Source organism: Manacus candei, unplaced genomic scaffold (assembly GCF_025592945.1).
Source record: "Manacus candei isolate 608988 ecotype Guabito, Panama unplaced genomic scaffold, ASM2559294v1 h1tg000014l, whole genome shotgun sequence".
NCBI lineage: Eukaryota > Metazoa > Chordata > Aves > Passeriformes > Pipridae > Manacus > Manacus candei.
Genome location: NW_026138062.1, coordinates 45580765 through 45597879, shown reverse-complemented (window position 1 = coordinate 45597879; position 17115 = coordinate 45580765). Strand labels below are relative to the sequence as shown.

Here is a 17115-nt window from a genome sequence, read left to right as displayed (position 1 = left end):
GAAGGCTGATGTGGGCCTAGGCACACACCTTCAACCCATGCCTTAGTGGTTTGAATATAATTGCATTAGTTTCCAAATCTTTTATTATTCATATCTGAACTCTAGACAAAATCTAGTCTTTTATGGTTCTAGTAGTCACCTAAATTCCTAGCATTCAATACATTCTAGAAACAACAAGAAAAGTCAAGCTAATAAGTCTCTAGAGCTCTGGAGACTTAAGGGTGAGAAATTAATATTTTTGGAGTAATTCTCCTCATCCAACACCCTAATGTATCTGGATTTTGTTGAAAGGGGAGAGCAAGGTAGCATATGAAATTATTACTCATTAATATCCTAAGGAAAACATATATTCTGATATTTTTATATTATGACACTCTTCCCCACTGTTGTAACCAGTCTAAAGTATTCCCACAGTTCAACTGTGAATAGTATTTCACTCAAACCCTTTCCGTTTACTGTGCCAGTTAATTTTTCCCAGCACAGTTGCCTGCAGAGATGACCCTTGATTTCAAACATTGCTCCCAAATGCAAACACAGCTGGATGTCAAAAGAAATCAGCCCAAAATAGTATAGAACACATATTTGAAACCCCAATGTACTTTTACTTGCATTTTGATGCCAGTCTACACATCAGACCCAACAACATCTTAGGAAAACAGCAATACTGAATGACAGAATCATATTTCACTCATGGTAGGATATCCTGGGCTTTTTTCCCCTTTAAATATATTCTCTAACCTTTTGTATGAAGGATCTACTAAACCATTAAAAATATTTTCCAAGGGATGGGACTATTGTTTAGTTCAAGAACTGAACAATCCAGCTTCTCTTCATTTATTTCTTTGGGTAATTAACTTCACCAAAGTCATTGAGCTAACTTGTTTCATTCTATTTCAGTTTTAATGGGAAAATTTCTACTGATTTTTCTGTCTTTTGAATCTGTACCTAAACTCTAACCTAAGTTCTTTCAAGCCAGAAGCTAAAAGATGAGACTGCATAGTGAGTTAGATTGAATTGATATCTTTTCAGAGAGAGATCTTACAGTCTTAAAGGTCACAAAAACATTGGTTGGTCCCAGAAAAGCTTATATTTAATCTTGGAATTGTACTCAGAACAGAGGATGAAATACAGGAATATAATAAGCAAGTCTGGTTTCCGTGGTCCACTGTGTGCATTCAATTCTTCTGCCTTATTCCCAAGAGTAAACTAAGAAAACCCCAGTCTCTTTTTTGCTTGCTTGTTTGTTTGTTTTACTGTGTGAATATGTTAGCCCCTTCCAATTTACCTCCTGCCACTGGACTTCCTTGATGGCTGACACTGTAGCCTTACAAGTCTTTCCCTAACATTTTCTTAGAGTTAGGAACACACAAAGAGCTCTCCTGAATCATCAGCACCACCTCCATGACATGATGGGCAGACACAGAATATGATCTCTGGGCTGGAGCCCTCTTTGCTTTACTGATGTCCCCATTGCTCTGCCAAAAGACTCTCCCAGAACACGATACTTAGCATCATTTTTTTTTTCAGGCACAAGTCTAGTCATGGCCTATTTATTCCTGCTTTCTCATGAAGTGATGATTCTCTCCCTTCACTGGGAAAAAAATGAGGTTCCTTAATCTTCTGCCATGAGAAGGAGGTCTCTCTACTTTCAATTAATTTATTAGCCCTAATCCCATATGGTCAAAAGTAATTGCATTTTCTCAGATTCTGGATGAGGTCTCAGCAAGTGCTTTTAAAAGGGTAAAAATGTACTTTTTCTGGAGGCCCTTCTCCAAGTGATGCACCCTTGGATGCCCTCTCTCTGTTTGTGTGGTACTATCACACCAGCAATTCACTGTTCCTGTTGCATCGTTTGCCTTATGTAATGACCCTTCAGCTCACAGAAAAAGTTCTGATTAGTCCAGCTCTTTGAAGCATCCAGGATTTCTTTCTGTGAGATATTATGCTTTTTCTCTGAAAAAAAGATATCTTCCAACTCTGAGCTATTATTATATCCATTCTATTGTATTTTGTATTTTGCTTAATAATGATCATTCCAAGGAGGGCTCCTGTCTAAACTGTGATGAACTCTACTGCTACTCTTCTTTCAGATGAATAATTTCACTTTCATGGACAACTAATTGCCCTTTACAGAACTAATTGTTATTTACACTTTCACCTGTTCTCTAATTTCTTTATGATTTCTACCTTTTCCAGCTAATATTCCTATTGTACTGAATCAAAGGATTCATCAAAGTCCAAATCTCCAGAGATGGTCTTTTTTTTTGGTGTTGTTTAGAAAAGCAAAAGAATCTAGCAGGCTAACCTGATGCAACATTCTTTTAGCAATGTTTAATCCATGTTACCACTATGCCTTATTTTTGTTCTTTATCCAAGATTTGGTCAATACCTTCTGCATATTAGAGTCAAGAGATCATCTGGCCAAACTTCTGCTGTATTTTCAGCTCTGCCATAACAACGTGGAAAGGGGTAGATAAGAAATAGAAGTCTATGAAGCTTTGATCCTCTCTATTTGTCCTTCATTTCTATCCTATTTAGAATCACAGGAGTGGCATTAAAAGGAAGACTATGGTAGTACAGTCTTCAAGATTTTCCCTCTTTCTAGAGCATATTTTTTTAATCAGTAAGCCATGAGCAAATGTTGAAATGCATTCTGAAATAAAGAAATCTTTAAGCAAATCTTTAAGCTTGGTACTTTCAAAGTAAATCCTTGCATGGCAAAAAAACATAGGGCTGACAATTTTCCAAACAGATTAATTTCTCAGCTTTTCTCATGAATTATGGACAACTTTCATCAGATGATCAAGTATATGTGAAGAAGTTCTTGCTACTTCTGGATTCTACATTCTACATTCTACATTATAGTTTTTGGAGTTATAAACTTCTTATTACTTATTTTATAGTTATTTTATAGTTATTTTTATTTTGCTTTTAATCTGTATTTCTATGGTATGAAAAGATCTGTAAAAAGCATTTTATTGAAGAGTAGACTATGATTTAGGTAAACAGATACTAAACTATTAATAGTTCACAAATTTACTCCATGCCAGAGTGAACATCTTTATTGATCATAACCATTACAATAAGAATTTGAGTATAAAATACATGAATCAAAGTGTGCTATTGTGCCTTGCAAACCTTAAATGATAGTAAGATTTTTCAGGGACCATGGGGCTTTTTAATGATTAAGCATCAAAATGAACGGCTTAGCTTTGTATAGCTTTTAGTGTGTATAAAATGTATGCAAACATACAAAAACAAAGAAAACTTTTGTAAAAACATACATTGGAAATAAGGCTAGAAAGCCAGGGAATGATATTTTACCTGTGATACACCATGCTGATGAGAGACTCCTGTTTCAACAGTCACATCTCAGTGTAAAAAAGAGCTTTATTTTTCTACTACCCTAAGAAGGCCTCACTGAATTTCTGGTCTTCATTTCTATTCCAGACACATAGTTTTGGAATTTTTGAGATGTCTGAATGTTGTTTGATTTGCATCCAACTTGCTGACACAGACCCAGTTTTGTTGCAGATCAAATAATCTAGCTTTTTGGAGGCAAGTGATTAAGAATTCTTATTGATGATTTATACAGTCCTGAATAAACTAATTTTATTTGGCTTGTCATAACCAGCTTTAAGTTTCTGTTCTGCTAGTAAAAAGCTTAGTGGTTTATTTATTGTACTGCTGTAATGTCAACAACCTAATCTACTTTGAAGAGCAAAGTCAATATTGTATTTCATTAAAACAAATGTGAAGTTTAATTATATGTTTCAGTTAACCTTGGATTTGTGTTAGCTTTTATTCTTTTCCATAAGTAAATCTTCATTCAAAGCCTTTATGTCCTTCTGCCCACATCGAAGAGCTCACAAGGAGTGCCTCTTGCAGGGCTGTTTGTGGATGTAGTAGCTGTTATAGGACTAATAACCGTTTTAGTAGATAAAAAGATGTATATGACATTGACCCATTACCCTGGCTGAAGCCAGGGCTGCAAAGTAGTTCTTGCTCTCTCTCTCTGAAACATTTTGTGTTGAGTATCTGGTGTGATTTGGGAAGCCATGGGCTACCCTTGACACACACATGGGGTTAATTGGGATGGCACAGGACCTACAGGGAGGCCCATATGATAGTTGAAGACTGGTTAAGCTGCATGTAGGCAAACAAATCAAATTCTCCCCTGCAAAACAGAGCATCTCACTCTAATCTGGAAACCACATTAAATGAGTAAATAATTATTTGAATATTCATCTCAGGATGAAATAATCACATATGTCCTACCAAATATGTCCTATCAAATGGTGGCCTCCAGGCTAATGAATCTGTCTGTAAGGAGGGATGAGATATATACTTTCCAGGTTCTGCTCTCTTGTTATTTGAACCTGGAGTGGAATTTAATCCTTCAACAGACGCATAACAGGAATGTCAGAAGCAAGACCTGTGTTCTTGTTGCTGACCTGAGTTCTTATTCCTGCAGCTATGGAATATTCAGTGGAGTGGAGTACAGAGAGAAACAGTTTACTTTTTGTGGAATGCAAACTTGAATATCTATAGTTAGGCTTTTTTGTTTCTTTTACAAATAATTTAAATTAGTTTCTGTCACCATAAACACATTTTAAAAAGGGAATGGTAAAGTAACATTTTGTTCTTGTAAATTCACCTTGATCTATAATTTAGATCTAAGCACTTCAAAAATTTGATTTTTTGGAAACCAGTTATTTCCATCTCAAATTAAAAATCTTCAAAAATATATAGACTTTCAGCTACAAGTCCAAAAAACTTAGAAAATTTCAAAAATTTTACAAGTTTCACATTATCTTAATTCTCAAGTAATGCTGAGTCCAGAATTTTCCTAACGACAGATTACACTGATTCAGAAAGGACTTGATATGAAACTTCATGTATTATAAAGTAGGAGAGATTCAGAAAGGGTGGTAAAACATTTAACAGCACTCTTCCTTTACTTCCAAGTTTTTACTTCTTCACAGTTTCTGAGGTACTGCTATCAAGCATGCTGTCAAAATAATCCCTTAAGCTTTTGTCAGTTCAAATTATCTTTCCACCATCAAACTCTTATTGCCAGTAAGATATCGATTCAAGACAAATTTCTCCTGCCCGATTAAGATGATTCTCCTGGAGGAAGATAAACTGATCAATAATGTCTATGTATAGCTCCTCCAGCTTCATACAGACCCTGAGACTCATTTAATCTATGAATGCATACAATCAACATATTAGCTATTCTCTAAAATTAGTTTTAGTGACAGTCATGTATTTGTTTTTACAGTAAAAGAAACTCCCTCACCTCCAAAAGGAAGGTTTTCAGTCTGGCAGCATAAGAATAACCTAAGCAAGCATCACCCCTGCACAGCCTATATAAGGTCTCTCTGAAGCAACAAGAATTGACCTATGCAAATTGGAGGATATTTCACTAAATTGGTTAGCAAAAATGAATAAGAAAAATCACAATGGACACCGAACATCTAGGAAAAAAAATTCCCTGGTCCCATTGGTGATAACTTTATGCTCTATAGCATGAAAGTTGATTATCCCTATCATAATGGCAACATACATAATGACAAATGTTATTAGTGGCCATAAAGTTATCCAACTCTAGAATTTCTGCCACAGTATTTAAATCAAATACCTCCTTCAATGATAAAACACAAATTGCTGGAAATGGATTGCATACAGATGTATATATCTTTTTTTTCATTCTAAACTCACTTTCAATTTAATTTAACCGTGATTTTCCCTATGCACCGTGTCCTTCATAATTTTCACAGTAAACCCCCTACTTTCTTCTTATCCAGTTAAGAAATTTCAACCTTTGGGACTCATCTATTTATGTTCTTTCTATTGTTATTTATTTTACCCCATGATGAGTTTTATAATTCCACGTGTGTTTTTCCTAATGTTGGGTGACCACTTTTGGATTAAGAACTACAGAAGTGTACTATTGCTTAAGGCCTTTGAGTGTAGCTGGCTTTTTTTTTAGCTATAGAGATTTTAATCTGTTTTAGCACACTTGCCAAGTTATTCACAGTAATCTCAGGTTATTTTCTTCAGAAAATTTCATATGAATAAAATACACATCTGAAAAACTTTGACTATTTTGTCTATTATTACAGGTCATAATCCTTTGGTGTTTTTATACTAAAATAAAAAAATAATATTTAACTATCAAGAGGTTGAGTTTGTTTTAAATAATTTACACTAGTATTTTTCCCTGTCTGTTGATTCAAAGGAATGAAATGATACCACACAGATGACTACTTTTTACTTTTAATTTATGATACTTTTGATTGTTCTGTGGTGGTTAATGCTGCTGATAATAATATAGGCCAAAACACTGCTCTTTCCATGCTATGAAATGAAGATCATTACTTCATGAGTAGTGTGTTCACAAGTGGAAAGAAAATTTCACTTCTCTTCAGGTAATAAAAGTTGCCACAGACAGTGAGCCAAAATTTTGATTATGTGACTCAGTGCAGGTCCTCCAAGATCAATGTTGCACTGCTCTTAAGTCTAATAGGGAATAGGTCCTGGTAAGTCCTCTGATGAATGTAGAGAAAAAAGTGGATAGAATTCAAAGCATTGCATTTAATCAATAAGATGTCAGAGGCCAATATGCTTGTTGATGTGTCCTCTCTTGGGGTTATCATGGTCATGAATTTTCTGGAATAACTTTATGTCTTTCAAAAAGGTTTGCAGACCAGATCACTGTTAAGAAGTCACAAATGCTGGATGAAATCACAAAATGGAATAAGTTTGCAAGCGGAAAGCACCTTACATGTGACATTACACAGAATAAAAGGTAGGTCCCACTAAATTTCTTGGTTTGAGTGTTCCTCCCTGTCTTCTGGAAGTCTGGAATTTTTTCTAGTTCTTCAGTTCAAGCGTTAGCTGTTGGAACCAACTCCTTTGGCCCAATGTCCCAAGAGATTGGACAATTATTCAGGTAACTGTATTATGACTTCCTTTTTGAATTTTAAGATAAGTGGCTAAATGTAATGCAATTAAAACAAAAATCTATACAGGTTTTCATGACAGTGATTCTGGTTTCCTGGATTTATTGAGAAAATAAAAGGCACTGTTTGTAGTTTGAGGTGCCATGGTTGATCCATATGAACGAGAAAACAAAACATTTCTAAAATGTGTATGCTGAAAAGTGAGTCTGCAGAGAATAGAACAGCACTGCAGGGTGCCCTGTCTACTTTGTCTTATTGATGTTATGTCAGATATGGTCAGAAGACAAGGAAAAGGATCATTTTTCTAACCACTACCACTGTGGAAGCTAAAAGCTAAAATATGATCTTTCTGGCTCAGGAATCAATAACAGCAATAAAGCATTTACAGGTCATTCACTTCCCCTGATAGCACCTGTATCATTCAATTGTGAGAAAAATTCAACCTTCATTTACATCTGAGGAAGACAACTGCTCTGCTGCTACTGTTTCACTGAAATAACTAAAATTCAAGAGCATTTTACTAATTTATCTCATGGAGTACAAATCCCTCATCTTTCATGGCAAGGCTCAAAGGCTGAGTTGAGGCATTCTCCCAGTAGAGTTGCGCAGGATTTGACTGGATAACATATTCTTTTTAAACCTTGTTGTAAACTATTGTGTGATGTTGCACTGTTCTTTCATGTTCCGTGCTTTTCCCAGCATATGCTTACATCTTGCACAGGGTCTCCTATGTAAATCCCTCACTGATCTCACAGGCCTGGTCAAAGCCCACTGGCGCTTTGAAGATACTGAAGAAAAGGTGCTGGAGAAGGGCATGATATTAATAGATGCTACCATAAGGCTACATCAAACCCTATGTTGAAGAACAGTCTTGGTATTTTACTGTCATCTGAGACTTCTGGAGCAGCAGTAGCTCAAAGATTTTGTTCACACAAGTCTGGAATGAAAATTAATGGATAACAAACCTGTCACTCCAAAAGATCCCATTTTATTATAATATCCACACTAGATGAAATTTGGTGTTAGAGAAACTTCAGGAAATCCTCAAATCAATACATATAAGCAGCTACCGTCCATTCCTGACCATCAAGGGAAAAGGGATTTGCTGAACATATGTTTCTCTTTCATTGTGTCTTTAAGACCTCTATTCTCTGATAGTGAGAAGAAGAGAATTTCAGAGTTATAATTAGATTAGATTCTGTAGAAGTGAACTTTACCATATGGATTGCAGTTAACTCCTCCTGACAGTTAGAACCAAGTGCAGAGATAAACGATGCCATACCTGTTAAACAAAAGGTCAGATTCAAACCACAATTTAAGTGCCAGAAATAAGGCTTCCAAGGACAATTCGGTTGGAAAGCCCATTCAGCTGCCTACTCACTCTAGAAGCTGAACTCTTGGAGGGCTCCTCTTCTAATGTCCCTCTGTATATCCTACCAAAGGACCTCAGGTGGGTACATGACTCCCTAACCCCTTGTATAAAGCACTCTTGGGACAGGTATTGGGCTTTTTCATGAGAAAAAATATTGTGATGCTCCGATCTGGCTTGTCTGGACAAAAGAATTCCAAAGAGAGCAGTTATGTTTTAAATAAAAATTCAACATTTTCTTTGTTAATTAAAACCAAAGCATGGGATGATTCCTTGGCTGATATAAACTGTGATTATTGTGCATAGCAATTTATACTAGGTGAGTATTGCACTCTGAGACTCTTCTATTGATCCGTACATGCAAGAGACATTTTAAACAAATGTGTTCTCTCATTAGGGTAATGCATTTAATAGTAAAAAATACATGCTTTTTAAAAATTATTTTTAACTGTACTCAGCTTGTCTCAAAGGAATTTCTTTTAACAACCTATAAAGTTTTTATAACTCTTTAAGATAATAAAATGGTGTTTAATTATACATAATAGGTGTACTTGTTCTACTGGTATAGCAATGAATTAGAAAATATTTGTGTTCTTTCACATTACTTTTTTCAGTAAACTCACTATTTTAGCATTTTTCTTCCTTTGAATTTTCTCTTTTGTATACATGAATATCTCAATAGATAAGAATGGTAATGTTATTATACATATACATTTTTTTTTATTATTACTAATTACTGGTATTTCTATTTATCAGTAGACCTTGCTCTAAACCAGCAACATTTGTTTCAGGAAAAGCACATTGCATGGAAATTCTAATTATTTTTTAAGTGGTAGAGTGATTTCTTTGTCTGTCCCTTTGGTTTCCACTGAGAAACAACTTATAATTTAATCACTTTACCTTTACCCTTTTTTTTCCTCTCTCTTTTTCTGTGCATTTTCTTGCCTGTTTGAAAATACTGATGAATCCAGATTTTTTCCACAGTTTTTCATGGTTTGATGACTAATTCCTGGTGAAGAGTAAGCCTAAGTATGCACATGAAAGTGGTATGAGATGCATCTAAGCTCACTTTTAATGTATAAACGTTGGTACATTTACATTAAACTTGACTCCGAGCTGCTTCTGTTGCTGATTAAGAGATATAGGCACCTCCATAAAATGTCATTCTTATTTCTTACTGAACATGCCTTTCATGAGTATTACTCTCTTGGATCACATCTGAATATGTAATCAGGGCATGGATTTTAAGGTCTTCACTCTCTGGTCATTCTATAAGACTAAGTTAATGGGAAATCTATAAACCCATTCTAGACTAAAGAAAAAAACTGGGTAAATTAGAACCTTTAATTTTTGTAGGTACTGTAGACCCAGAATAACCTAATGTCTTTTATCCATTTGGGGCCATGGGGTTGTGACAGCAGTACATTAGACTCGATGGCTCCACAGAGAAGGTCGTGTTCCTACCCTCCAATGAAGGGTAGGCCTTGGTCTGATTTGTTTCCATATAGATAAATAACTTTCTCTCCAAATCACAGTGGTCCCATCCAAGCTGCCAATTGGTAATAGTCCCTTGGCTATGTCCTGACCACTCCTACATATAATCTGAAGTACTGTTAGATATCTTGAGTCAAAACCCCCCCAAAAAACCTGGAAGCACCTTGACTCTTAACCCTTATGAATGATCCTGGGTCAGTGTTTGAGTCATGCACTAGTCCTGTCTTATTTGTTACTGTTTATGTAGCTTTTAGGACTATGAAGGAACAATTTATTTAAAATTCTTTCATTTTACAGTCTTTCTTTTCATATGAGTGAGCGTTTTCAAAGACACAGGACAGGAAAAGATGAAAATATATGTAAATAACTGTGGACAACATTCTCTGTGACCAGAATTCAGTCTAACAAGAAGGAAGAGTGACGTTCAGAAAAGGCTAAGATATGTTGTCTATACAGACAGGAAATACCATTTCAGATTTGCATGCAAGTCCTCTGAAACAGGAACATAAAAGTATAACTGCTCCTTGTATGCTTTCCCTGATGACAAACACCAAGCTGACAAACTCTTTCAACTCTTTATCCGCTATTGAATAATATGATTAATGGAAATCCTTTTGCTGCTATTACCAGAACTAATTTTATCATTTGTTCAGCCTCTCTGGGGTTCATTCTGACACGTTCTTTTGTATAGCAGAGGTATAGTTATTAACATCCCTGATGTCCCCTTTCAACTTTTTGTTTGCAGTTTTGTAAATTAAGAGTTCTCCAAAGTTTTTGGTAGTGCAGATTTAATAAAAAGTTCTCTTTTCTCCTGCTTTCTCAGCTGGTCTGTCTCACAGTGTAATGAGGAGAAAAAACTTTTCATTGTCTGTAGCCTTATGGACAGTCAGCTAATTCATCAACCTTTTTAGTTTTGAAGGAGAAGCAATTTGTAGACCAGGTGATAATGAAAGACAGAAGATAATGGGCAGTAGCTTAGATTTAGAGACTTGTGTTTGTTTTGGAGTCCTGTGATCCAGCACTTCTGTCAATTTAAATTAACTTCTTACATCATGTCACTTGATCATCGCACAAGTGATGGACATTTACCATCCTGTGAAGGAGGCTGCAAGATGGCAAGCGATAAAACCATAAGGATCTCCCTCTCAACAGTTTGTCACGTTTTGTCCTTAGCTGCAAAATTTGGAAGGTGCATAGTGATATTAGTCGACTTGGGCTACACAGCTTCCCTCAGATTAGTTGGTTGAAATGTACTGTCATGGCTGTTCTATTCCCACTGAGTCTACTGCCTTTGAATGGTCCAGACACACAGGTTTGTTCGGAGCTGGCTCATCTATACGTAGCATGACAGTGTGCTGTGAATCTTAACTATTACCAGAGTGATTTGCTTAGTGTCGTGTAAAAATCGTCAGCCTGGAATGGGAGCTGAACTCACTGTCTCTGGCTTCCACCACAGTACTGCAAGCATGAATCTATCCATACTAGATTTTTAGGTTATGTACAAAGTAAGAAAAAAGATCAAATAATCTGGAAGTTTATATAATTGTTATTTCGTATTCTGATTTCTGCCTCACTGTATCAATCTCTACCAAACACCAAGAAATTAATTACCTGACATTAAAACAGTTGAGCGTGTCTGACATTCTGGTTGATGGCCTTTAGAAAAGACAGATATGTGATCAATAAAAGCTTTCTTCTCTCTAAGTGAGAGTAGGATAAAGTGTCACTACAATCTACAGATCTTAACCTTTTTGGCTTAGACATGTCCCACTAATAGTAAAACAAAAGCAAACAAAACTGAAGCATCTACTTTCCTGAGAGATTACCAAAATGCTTATTTAGTCATTTAGACATTTCACCTGAGAAGATATACATCTCTGTACTCTTTTTCACTTATTTGTCAGTAAACTAGAGGTAGAAGTATTGGTAATGATAAATTTATTTTAGTATAAATCCTGGATGTCCCTGAAGAGCATCTTGTTTCATTTTTCATCTTATTTTTTATTTATCTATTACTGAAATTTCAACCTTTAAGCTTTAGTTCAAAACAGTTAAATTTCCTTTCTTGTGGAGGAGTGACAGGCACTTTTTATATTTCTTGTTATTGAGAAGAAACTATTCCCTTTTTCATTATGCAAATAGAACCAGAAATAATTAGGAAGTATGGTAATAATATATGCAAATCCCAGCACTAACAATTTGTGAGATGCTCATATTTTATGTGATAGCAAAGAGCCTTTGACTTTCAAAGCACATAGATACAGTATGCTTTGTAGGGCTAGGAGGAAAAACTCTAGATGATACACTCAATTACCTTCCTAACAAAAATAAAAATAAAAAAGTTACCCTATGATTCTCTTAAATTTATTTTTTTACATAACAGTGATGAGAACAGATCTTCTGGTCAACTTGTCTCATTTCCTGGTATTACAGGCTGCCATGTCAAATATTTCTTTTCTGCAAATTGGTGGAGAATGAGCTTTTGCTTTCATGTCTTCTTCTGCAAAGTTCTTCATAAATTCTTCATGCTAAACATTTTCACAATTTTTGGCAAAAGTTGGTTCCAGTCCTAAGGACAACTTTCATTTAGCATAAAAAATTATCTGTTTCTTTCATAATTTATTTATACTGGGAAAGCAATCAAAACTCTTTAAGGCTTCTATTTTTCTGTACTAGACAAAGTAAGATGTTTTTATCTTGCAGTTAGCTTGTTTCTGAAAGTCTTGACTTTTCTTCCAGTCCTTGAATATGCAGGGATGAAAATTTTGTCCGGAATCCCAGCAGGTGCTTTTTTAGTGTCTTGTTGATTTGCTGTAGCAGTTTCTGGAAATACTGATCTAACATAACTGGCATTCATTAACATCTGTTTATAATGACATATGTGGTTGAACCTTACCTTTAACTGCACAAAGTTCATTTTTGTGACTCTTACGAGAGCCTTAAAACAGAGTAGCAGTCCCTAGGTACCAAGCTCTGGATGAATAATATCTTTCTCATGCATATCTCATGAGAGATGTCCAGAGACTGAGATTTCCGCAGGAGGGTCTGAGTCCATGGCCATGTGGAGTCCCTTTATTACCCTGGTGCATAGAATGCACAATTAAGTAGGTGCCCAAAGATCAGAGATTCAGTAAGACACATTGAAGAATCAGAAAATGTATTATGGAAATGATAGCTTGACAGATGCTGCTTTCATGTGAATCTCTTGCATGTAGGCCTGAAACGTAGGGAGCAAAAAGGTGGCCTAGAGTTACCCTCTCCAATTTTCCCTCCATCCTTGTGTGGAGTGAGAGAATAAATAAAAATCATGCTAACTCTGTTCACACCCTCAAAACCTATCAGGATTTGTCTCCTTATCAGCATTGCTTTTTCTGAGCATACATCATTCATATAATTTTTTTGTCAAATCCTGCGTCCCTGAAGGATTAGTGCTCACTTTTAAAAAACTAATATGAACTCAAATTTACATTTCCCATTTCACTCTTCCTTTCTAAGTATAGTGTAATTCAGACCTATTTGACTGATATAAATTGCATTTTAGAACTAGCTAGTTAATTATGCTAGAGACAGACATTTCAAAAAAGAAAATAAGATGGAGGAAAAGTAACAGATTTGACTCACTAGAATGTAGTCCCTATGTTACAAAGAAGCTGTAACTTTTAAGCAATCTTTAAGAATAAAGTCAGTCCTTCAGGTTTAACTTAGTTTAACGTCAAATAAAGAAGAGTGAAATAACATTTCTTCAGGTTTGATAAAATGAAAAATTGAGGCAAGGAAATATTATGTACAGCTGAGTCAAAAAATGTTTTTCAGAATCTTCAGCTACAATACTAAACAAAAATAAATGAAAATTTATTAATTTTGCTATTAGGTGAACCTGAAATGCTTTGCTTTCAGTGGAATTTTTAAACTCTTTGTCTAACCTCTTTTTTTTTTTTTTTATTTCACTTGCTGTTTGTAGAAGTATTTTTCTGGATTAAGGTCTAGACAATTCACATGGTCATGAAGCAGTGCTTCCCCTTTATCTTCTTCTTTCAAGCTAGCAGTGCCCCTTACTGAATCTGTGATCTTAGGGCATTTATGTAACTGCGTATTTCAAGCGGTTTGTGTCTAAAAGGATGAGTGCTAGTTACCATCACTGAGGCCTTGTTATGATTACAAATGAGATTTCTACATTCCCAAAAGGAGTTTAACTGCTTACTCTGGTTGATTTCAAGGGAAGCCCAGGATTTAATTTCTGTAGACAGTTCTTAAAATTCTGTCCTGCTTAATTAATGTCTGTTCAGGGCTTTGAACATGTTAAAAGTGTGTATAAATGTGAAGTATTCTTGCTGTTCATGAAATATCCATGTGGCAGGTTGAAATGTACTTATGTGAACCATTAACAAAGTCTTATGAAGAAGTGATTAGATGCTTGGAAGTGAAGCATTTTTCACAATTTACTCACTGAAACAGAAATAGAAATCACAAAATATGCAGACTGTGACAAATAGTTCAAGCAGCTACAGTTGTTTAGGTAGTGTTTAGGTGATATGGATTAGAAAAGTGGTCTTTTGGACTTAATGAAATTCAGTTTATGTAAAAAAAATTAGAGAAGAAAAATTTGAATTCCTAAGTTCCTCTATAGAGATTAAACAATGATTTAGCACATACGAATTTTCCTCATAAGTGCTGAATCACCCTAATTTCCCAAGTGTATCAGTAGAAGGTGGTGGGTGTTCAGCACTGTTGAAAAATCAGGTCACCTTTGTAAAAGACTGTGAGATGGAATTTCAAAAGATCTCCACATGAAGTTGTGAAAGCACAAAGAGGGTGGAAGCCTACAGAGATTGGAAGCAAGGACAGGTAGCCTGGATGGATACAAAAACCTTATCCAGTCATGCAATGAATAACTTAGGAAAGCTAAAGCCCATCCAGAACTATGTCAAGCTTGGAATGTCAAAGACAAGAAGAGCTTCTATAAGGACATAGCTGACAAAAAGAAGACTAGGGAAAATGTGGACCCATTGCTTAACTAGAGAGGGGACCTGGTTAGACAGGATATGATTGAATACGTTTCTTGTCTTGGTTTTTACCAGCAAGACCACACTTCAGGAATCCCAGGTTCTAAAGACCAGTTCCAGGCTGGAGCAAGGAAATTGCTTAGTGGAAAAGAACCAGGTCACAGAATACTTAGCAACTTGAACATGCATAAATTCATGGGCCCTGATAGGATGTACCCAAGAGCACTGAGGGAGCTGGCAGATGTCATTGCAAAGTCACTCTTGGTAATCTTTGATAAATTGTGATGATGGGGAGAAGTTCCTGAAGTCTAGAGGAAAATAAGTATCACTGTTACCTTCAAAAAGGAAGACCCAGGGAACTATAGGATGGTCAGCATCACCTCAGTCACTGGGAAGGTGAAGGCTGGAAAACCATTTCCATGCACAAGAAGGACAAGAAAATCATCAGGAATGATCAGCATTCCTTCACCAACGGGAAGTCATGCTTGACCAACTTGATAAACCTGTATGATAAAATGACTGACCTGGTAGATGAGGGGAGGGTAGTGGGCATTATCTACCTGGACTTTAGCAAGGGCTTGATGCTATGTCTCGTAAGATCCTCATAGACGAGGTGTTCATGTAGGGGCAGTCTATCCTCAGCAAATTTGCTGATGACAAAAACCTAGGAGGAGTGACCATCCAGACAGACCACAGGAGACTGGAGAAATGGGCTGACAGGAACCCCAGGAAGTCCAACAAGGAGACATGCAAAATCTTACACTTGCGGAGAACCAAGCCCACTCATCAATGTATACTAGAGGTCACCTATCTGAAAAGCAACTTGGAAAAATATCCTGGTGGACACCAAGTTGAACATGAGCCAGCACTGAGTCCTTGCTACAAAGAAGGCAAATAGAATCCTGGGCTACACTAGGCAAAGTATTACCACTAGATCAGTGGAGGTGATCCCTCCTCTCCACTAAGCACTGTTGAGGCCAGCGCATCTGTGGTGTTTCCCAATCAAAAGAGACTTGGACATACTGGAAAGAGTCCAGTGTAGGGGCATCAAGATGATTGAGGGACTAGAGTAACTCTCTTTCCTTCTGTGAGGAAAGACAGAGAGAACTGGGACTGTTCAGTCTAGAGAAGAGAAGGCAATTCCAATATTTATTATTTTATCATTTATTTATTTATTTAAGTTCAAAAGAGCTGCATGGTCTTCTTGAGGGGTTTTGTGTGGGGTGGGTTTCTTTGTTTTGGTTGGTTGATTGGTTGATTTTTTGTTTGTTTTTTAATAAAAGAGTAATGGTATAATGGATTTAACCACTGGGTTGGGTTTTTTTGGGTTTTTTTGGTTTTTTTTACTTCTTTGCTTACAAGGGTCTTTTTAGCCATATTTTTAAAATCTGAATCTAGATAAGATGTCTACAGTTCCTCCTAATTTTAGAATACATAGCTTCTTCTGAGAACCTTAAGAAAGAGAAATATCAGCTAATTGACCATTTTTGAAATGATAGAATAATATTCAATTAGGATTATTTCAGCAGCTGTTAGATGTCAGTATTGTTCCATGGAAGTACAATTGGAAGGAGATTTCTACAGCTATAAGCAAGATAGCTCTTCAACTGTGAAGTTTGGAAGAGCTAGCTGTTGGTGTTCAGCACCTCATCTATTAACAAGAGACTTTAAATTACATACTCAGTGGAGCAGTAATCATTAGAGCAGACTCAAGATGCACAATAGAGATTTAATTTCACTGGAACTGTTCCTAACGAAATTCTGTATGGTGCAGACTATTTGAATTACAATTTTGGATGGACCAAAAAAAAGGTATATGGAAAAAAGTGGTGCTGTCTAAAAATAATCATTAAGATCGATTTCAAAAATTAAAACCAGATACGATACGTGGGCTGGGTAGACTGACTTTTTTTTCAATACATAATGTATTTAACCTTTCTGTTTCTTTCATGTATTTGGTTTTCTACTGTATGTCTAATGAAATATCTTTTTTTTTCCCTGAGCTTTGAATGGTGCTGTATAATACCTTGGGGAGTTCTCCAAGGTTATTAAATCCATTGCTTTGCTGCAAGTTACTAAAGGCCACACTAACTCTTTCCTCTGTTTGGAAAGCGCTATAATATTTTTGGTCTTCAGCAATGAATAATATGATTAGTACCTTAGGGAATACAAACAAAAACATTAGCAAAGTACATTTTCCAATATTTAAAAGTGTAAGCCAATTCTCAAAACAAAAGTTGAATGTTCTTGAACACTGTCTAATAACATTAACCTAAAATCA

The 17115-nt window shown here is 35.9% G+C and overlaps 1 long non-coding RNA gene across 1 annotated transcript; it reads left to right on the top strand.

The window, feature by feature from the left end:
• The first annotated feature begins 508 nt into the window (after positions 1-508).
• On the top strand, positions 509-14092 carry LOC127467379 (uncharacterized). The gene is made up of 3 exons (XR_007903081.1): positions 509-693; positions 6704-6814; positions 13793-14092. It is a non-coding gene; the product is annotated as an uncharacterized LOC127467379 (long non-coding RNA).
• The last annotated feature ends 3023 nt before the right edge of the window (positions 14093-17115 follow it).